The 7,887-nt window shown below is 41.0% G+C and overlaps 1 non-coding gene across 1 annotated transcript; it reads left to right on the top strand.

Annotated features, from left to right (window-relative positions):
• The first annotated feature begins 6,051 nt into the window (after positions 1–6,051).
• LOC117046147 lies at positions 6,052–6,236 on the top strand. Its single transcript, XR_004426521.1, has one exon. It is a non-coding gene; the product is annotated as a U2 spliceosomal RNA (small nuclear RNA).
• Positions 6,237–7,887: the final 1,651 nt, after the last annotated feature.

Here is a 7,887-nt window from a genome sequence, read left to right as displayed (position 1 = left end):
ACACCCCAACATAGATTCAGCAAGCGGAGAAGCCGGAAAACAGAAGGATGGGCATAATAAAGGGACATTTTGCATAATCACTGAACATATGACCAGGCATTTATATTTTTCGCCCACATTGTAGGTTGGTTTTTTTTTTTTTTCCATGGGAAATCGGTTCAGTGAAGGAGCCACAAAACTACCAGGTTGCACTTTGATAGGAACGCACAAGTGCTTTGATTTATGATGCCCCAATCTGTTAGAGCTGTGCACTGGATTCCAATGAGTCCCAAATGGAATAGGGCTGATTTGGAGAAATTCAGGCCTTGCTCAAGTAGGATTGAGATAGCCCCTGGTCACCAAAGGTCAGGCTGCATGGCCCAGAACAATCTAGGGCTGCATTGGGGCAGCACATAGGAAGGAGAGGCAGGTGTGGTGAAAAGTAGGAGAAAATGCAAGAAGGTGGGACCTACCAAGCAGCTGAATCATGGTGGGAGAAGGTCCAGGTGAGCAGATGTCTCTACAGAGGAATAAAGGGAATAAAAATACCTTTGTAAAGGGACCCCTGACCGTTAGGTCCAGTCGCGGACGACTCTGGGGTTGCGGCGCTCACCTTGCTTTACTGGCCAAGGGAGCCAGCGTACAGCTTCCAGGTCATGTGGCCAGCATGACTAAGCCGCTTCTGGTGAACCAGAGCAGCGCACGGAAACACCGTTTACCTTCCCGCCAGAGCAGTACCTATTTATCTTCTTGCACTATGATGTGCTTTCGAACTGCTAGGTTGGCAGGAGCTGGGACCGAGCAACAGGAGCTCACTCCATCGTGGGGATTCAAACCGCCAACCTTCTGGTCGGCAAGCCCTAGACTCTGTGGTTTAGACCACAGCGCCACCCACATGCCTACAGAGGAATAAAAAGGTAAAGGTAAAGGGACCCCTGTTCATTAGGTCCAGTCGTGTGCGACTCTGGGGTTACATGCTCTTAAAAAGGAGTATTTTCCCTTATGCAAGTAAAATTGTTTGGATCACTTGGATTTATTGGGCTTTTTTCATTTCAACCAACTGCTTCCTCTGGAAAGAGAGAAATGCTCCCTTTTTAAAGAACCCCCCTCCCAATTTGGATTCAAAATCCTAGATGACTTTATGCTCTAGATTTTAGAGGAAGGTCAGGATCAAAATTTCAGATTTCTACATGAATCATGCAATTTGTCATGTATAAACAAATCCAGAATGTACATCTATAGGGATTTCAGAAGCTGATCACAAAACCCATTATACAGTGCAACTACAAGAAACATTACAAAACCTTTATTTACTATAGCTACCATATTATGTGAAGGTGACACACAACTGGAATTCTTCAAAAATTGAATCTTTGGATAGTCCATAAAAATCTGCTGTGGAAGATCAGGAAATGAAACACCAAAGAGAAGACATTTGTTGTGTTTTGCATGTGTATAATCATATGAAAATTATCATTGTTACAATTTATTACCTGCCCTTCACCTTATCCCCCTATCTTCTTCACATAAGTATCATTAAGCAAGGTATTGACCTGTCATGGTCACCGCTGGTTAGGTGGAAAGAAGTCTGCCTATATTTAAGATACCTAAGCACCCAGCTCATTTTCTGCAGCCCTCAGAAAGAAATTTGTTCCTTTCAACAAAAATGAATACTAAAGACCTTAACATCTGCCCTGATACCAGCTCAGTTCATTTGGGACTCAGTCCTTCATGTGTTTGCCTTTACTTCACTGAGTCTTGATAGCAAACCCATTTTTCCAAGAAATATGAGCACTGCATAACACTGAACCGTTCCTTTATAAAGCAGACTAAGACTTCCTTCAAAAAAAAAAAAAGCCTCCACTACAAAAAAAAAAAAAAATCCTCTATTTTCACACGCTCAACCTAGGTGATATTTTCTGTACTTCCCACACAAACCAAGTGAAGGTATCTATGTTATTTGGAGCCAGACATATATTCTTTAAGAAGCTGTTTCATAGGAAGCAAGCAAACGCCTTCAGAATACCTCGGCCAAATGTGCCGCAATAATTCCACCGACAGTCTTATATATGAAGTGACTAACCATATTCGGCCACAACAAGGGTACGCCTAGACTAGTTCTGATGAACAAAAACACAAGCAACCAACCAGAAGGAAAGAGAAATTAAACAAAAACAACTCATTTGCCTTTAGGAGGGTGAATTCATATACTCTTTAACAGGGAAACACCATCAAATTCACAATTGCTCACAAGACCTCTGTCCAGCAGTTATGTCTGAACAGGGAGTTCCAAAATAGATAGGTGTTGTGGAGCTGTGTGCACGTACCCTACACCAGGTTCCACATCCCCACTTGCTCCACCCCGATGTTCACATACTGTGCAGGAGACTCTGAAGGGGGCTCCCAAGCACGTTCAGCTGAATGCACTTTGAAACCTTGCTGTAATGGGGAACCCTGTGTCAACATAAGGAAGCTTCTAAGTATGTTCTTTTGAATGTCCAGTCATAAGAGGTTGGATGGCCATCTGTCATGAAAGCTTTAGCTGAATCTCCTGCACTGTATGGGGTTGGGCTAGATGACCCCCCGGCTCCCTTCAAACTTTACGTTCTATGATTCTGTGATCTAGACATACCTGCTCAACGTTGTAGGTGGAACCAATGAGGCTTCCTTCTGTTGGGGATGTTGGGGCGGTGGGCCCCCCATGTGATCATATCTCTCCATCTCATGTCAGCATTCCTTTTCAAGGATAACACTTCAACAGGAATATGGACTCTATGACAAGAATGAGGAATATGTGGCCTTCCAGATGTTGATGGATTCCAGTTCCCATTATCCCCAGCAAACACAATCAATGACACCTGGAGGGCCACAGGTTCCCCATCCCTGCCCTGTGATTCTCCAATCTATTGCTTGAAACTAAAACTCCTAGTTAAGGAGTAGTTAAGGAGTAATTCCTTAATTCCGGTAAGCTGGAATTCCGGTAATTCCGGTAAGCTGGAATTGATGGTCTCTCTTCAGCGCTTTCCACTGCTCACACATCTATTCAATGCTACATGGTTTTCTATCCTAAGGGCTTAAAGTGTGTTTAAAAACAGATGTGAAATATAAACTATATTCAGTTAAAATAGCCTCACATTTCAGGTCTGTAGCCATAGAAACAGATTTTATCAAACAGCTGGCAAGCTGCAATACTTAAATAACATACTACATATGGCCCATGACCATAAACTTGCTAAGACAAAAGCTATGGGGCACCAGTAACCAGATCACAATGCAGTTCAAAAGCCTTGTATCACTTCTAGAGAAATCTCAGGAGAAGATTTTATAAACCTCAAGAGCAACCTCTAGATGTTGTTGGATTCCCATCAGCCTCAGCCAGCATGGCCAATGGTCAGGAATTACAGGAGTTGTAATCCAGTAACATCTGACCACAGGTTCCCCATCCCCGTCTTAGAGGAAAGAAATGCAGAGCAATGAGCTACTACCAAACCTTCCAGGCTCTGTTATTTTTGAAACTTTGAGAACAGAATATAGATTAAGAAAGTGTGTTAGTAGCCACTTTGGTGGCTATAGGATATATAGGTAGGATATAAAGTAGGATATAAAGTTAAAGGAAAATAATTTGTCAGTGTGCGTTCTGGTCGGGCATTGAAGGTCAGGATCTGGATCAAGTCTAAGCCATTTTTCTTTGTGTTCAAAAGCTTTAAGATGTATTTCTTCCTGTTCCCCTTTTCCAAATATCAAATTCAGGTCTTTATTCAATCCAAGACATCCAATCTATTATGCAATAACTCAGTCCTTTTACATGTCAGATCTTCACCTTGCCTTGCAAACTTTGAATGACCCAAATTAATTTATTCTCATTTTGAGCTGCTCCATAGCACATGACTCTACTATGTTATATTTAATAAGCTCTACGTCTGTGATAAAAAAATAAAGCCTTTCCACTTGAAACCAGTTTCTCACAGTTTCTCTGAAAATGGTTGAAGCTCACCCATCTCATATTGGGCAACATTGTAAGTGCATAAATAAACTGAGTGACGTGTTCAAAGACACCTCATCTCATGATAGGTTTATTTTAGGAACATAAGAAACTGCCTTATATATTGAGTCAGACCATGGATCCATCTGGCAATGGCTCTTCTGGATTTCAGACAGGACTTTTCCCTAGGCCTTTTGAGATACTGGAGATGCAACTTGGGAGCATTAAAATGCAAATCATTTTCTGCCATTGACCTACAGCCCTACCCCATCCTTAATACTTTATGAATTGCATACCACAGCTCACCACTTCAGACTTCAACAATTCCTGAAAGCTTTTGCTAGATGATCTACCCTTGAGGGTTTTTGCTGTTGTTATTATTTATATATGGTACAGATGCAACAGCATACATAGATCAGGATGGTGCAAACATCTTGTATTGGAATTTGCATCCGTGAGCTACATTTTAAATGGTATGCTAATGTATTATCAGACTATTCAGTTTTCATGTCTCTAGCAAAAAAAAAAAAAGATGCTGAAGACATTATTTTTAAAAAGGTCAAGTGACACACAGAGAGAGACTATGGCTAAACTGATGCCTTAAATTACAAAATGCCATCTCTCCCCCACCCCCACAAAAAAAATGCAAAATGTCATCTCCTTGCAAATAATAAACCTAGATAGAAAATCTTGTTGAATGAGTTTGAGGTTCAGATCCTTTATGGTAAATACAATTGGACCCACTGTGTCATTGAACATTCCATTAGACATTCTTAAGCTTGAACAAAGGAAAACCTTAACAATCCATTTACTAACACACTCAGCTTCAGCAGCCAGGTCAGAACAAGATAAAGCAGAGTAAATGAATAGACTGAACGAAAGTTCTTACTTGAATTTTTCCTGGTTTTTGTTTGGACGGGGTTGTTATCATGTAGCATCGTCATGAAGCCAAATGAGAGAGAGGACAACGCTAACGTGCCCTCAGTCTAGGAAACATGAGAGGAAAACAGTGGTGTCTGTTATTCACTGATAAACTGCCTAATTCATACTTCTCAAATCAGTACACAAACTGAAACACAGCTATCCTTCAAACTTCACACTTCTCTGAAATTTGTGGTGCATATTGCGGCAATGCTCTTAAAACACATCTATTAGTGGAAATAACATATAAAAATACATTATATTATGGGAAATTGCTTGCAAAAGGTGTATGTTAGTCAAAACTATATACAAAAATGTGTTCATTAGGAGAAATTTGTACTAACAGGCTGACACAGGATTTCACAAATCGCTGCAGAAATGTGAAGAATTGAATTTAAGATTGGACAAAGGAGAAACTCAAAGAACTGAAACTGGCAGATTCATCCATCTTGATGGGAATCTGAGGTAAGATACCCACATAGCAGAGGCTGTCCCCCAATTCCAGTCAAAGGCAGCTTAAGGTCCAAAACAGTTTACTGCTGCAGAAAGTAACGCTTCAGTAAGACAGTTCTGGACAGTGATACATAGATACAGCTTGTAGGATTCTGCAGATGCAGATATGTACAAATAGAAAGTATTCCTGTTACTGCAGCGATTTAGGACATAACACAGACTACAACTTACTCACTGACTGACCCTGATACCCTTTACAGGACCCTGGAAACAATTAGCAGATGTGCCTTAATCACTTATATAGCCAGCACTGGACCATTGCATTAGCAACTGCCTTGGCTGATCATGCACCTGTTGGCTTATATCATACATGATTTTTGCTCATGAAGGAAATTCCTTCCTTCCTCCATCCAGTTCCACCAGCACATCCGTAGTGGAAGCACACAGCTGTTGTCTGGTAAGCCATTCTAGCATCAGCTCAGGTTGCTGATGTCAGCAGGAGTGACCATCTAACCAGCCCTCATGTCCTTTGTACAGTGCTGACTGCATCATCCTGGTGCCCAAAGGTAAAGGTGATAATTAGCCCCCCCCCCGCCAACCACCACTGCCACTTTTTCCTTCGTGCCATACAGAAGCCATCAGCATTGTTGCCTAGCAAATGACTTCATTAGTATTCTAAGCAACATGAAATAAAATTGTTTCATTTTTAGGATTAGACCACTTCTCGGCCTTTGGGCTAAGATCAAGTGTAGTATCAGTTTTAGGACTAGATGTTCTTCCAGTCCATACAGGTAGCATAAAACAAATAAGTCCTATTGATCTTTGTGGTGGAGATGTTAAAAAGAAAAGGGTTTACTTTTTATCACAGCTGGTGAATCTGACCAGTGTCAGTCAAATTTTGAAGTGACAACCTTCACAAGGCTCCTCAGATACATTTTTGAACCATTGTTTTCTTTTCAATCTATAGTAAGCAAGTGCCATTCAGTCTCTGGAATTAATAGTGTGTATGATAACTACAACATGTTTTGCACATTATGCAAAGTATTGGAAACAAATGTCAGTCCTGTTGTGTAAAGAAAAGAAACTTAAAATTATAGCGCTACGATGTCATTTAAAAAAAAAGTGATATTAGAACAAAGAAGGTTCGTGCTGGCAAAATGAAGAGCTATACTTCTATAAAAAATAACTTGTGTGTTTAGTTTGTTGAGAATATAATTTTGAATTTTCACTTTTTTCACCTGAGGATTGAATATGAAATATTTGCATCTTCAACATGGCTGCTACAAGAATGAGCACATATTTGTATGTGATTAACATAATGCAACATAATAATTTTTTCAAAATGAATATGATTTACATGTCTTCAGGCTTGTCATTCTTACAGAACATGTTCCCTCCACCATCACACTGAGAGTGCTTGCAGAGGTAGTTTGTGGTGGTAGAAATGGGACCAGTGGGGGCTGTAGCTCAACAGTAGAGCATGCAGAAGGACCCAGGTTTGATACCTGTGATCTCCACGTAAGGGTGTGAAGAACATCAGCCTGATACCCTGGAAAGCTACTGCCATGCATTACAGTGTTTACAATACTGAGCTAGATGGACCAATGGTCTGACTAGGCAGCTTCCTATAATGCCAAGCCACACAGAGCATCTTTTGTGGTGGAGATGTTTATTTGTGACTTTGCATTGGTCCTTAGTCACTGTATTTCTTGTAAAATGCCCTGTGCAACACAGAGAGCATATTTTAAGAGCTTGTGGAAGCAGCCAATTTTCAAGGTAATTAAAGTGCAAGCCAGCATTGGAAGGCAGCTGTTGGGAAGATATTTCAGCAGCAAGGAAAGCATATTGTATGATAACACGTACCCTCCTGGAGCTTATGTTCAAATCTACTCTCATTCCATGAGCACTGCATCTCTACAGTGCAGAAATGCATGTTCTGGTCCGGGGTTGTGTGTGTGCCAACAAAGTCAACCCCTGGGAGCTGAGAGAGACAACTGGGTGAGTGATTTGAATATGAGGCCCGGTATTCAGGCTCCATTCAGATGCTATGGAGAGGGTTATTAGTCCCTAAATTCAAATAGTTGTATGGGAGAGTTTTCTGCTTTTCCTACAGCAGGTACTGACAAAGGAAAGCCCCATTGTTCCATGGCAAAATCTTGCAAAGACTTGGCAATAATTAGGTCTCTGTGAGTTGGCTGAAAAGTGAGCTGAGGAGGCTCTGAATATTGTGGTTTTCTGTGGGAGTTGGTGGAAAATATGGGGAAAGTTCTTATCTTTCTTCCAGGAGGAAACTGCACCCAGTTAAAAACGTACCAGGGCCACACAAAAATCACATAAATGGATCAAAGAGGAAACAAGGAAGTGGGAGTGACAACAGGGAGGAAGCCAGAATTTTGAAGCTACTAAACTCAGCAACAACCAAGCTCTCTCATCCATGGATAACAATTTTTCTCTCTGAACATGTGTAGCATCAGGATAGTCAAGTGATAAAGGAGCAAGTGTATGTTGGCAGCTATCAAAATAGCCATTGTATGTAAAAAGCCATTGTATGT

This window comes from Lacerta agilis, chromosome 4 (assembly GCF_009819535.1).
Source record: "Lacerta agilis isolate rLacAgi1 chromosome 4, rLacAgi1.pri, whole genome shotgun sequence".
Taxonomy (NCBI): domain Eukaryota; kingdom Metazoa; phylum Chordata; class Lepidosauria; order Squamata; family Lacertidae; genus Lacerta; species Lacerta agilis.
Note: the sequence above shows the minus strand (reverse complement) of the source record. Positions and strands in the feature narration are given on the sequence as shown.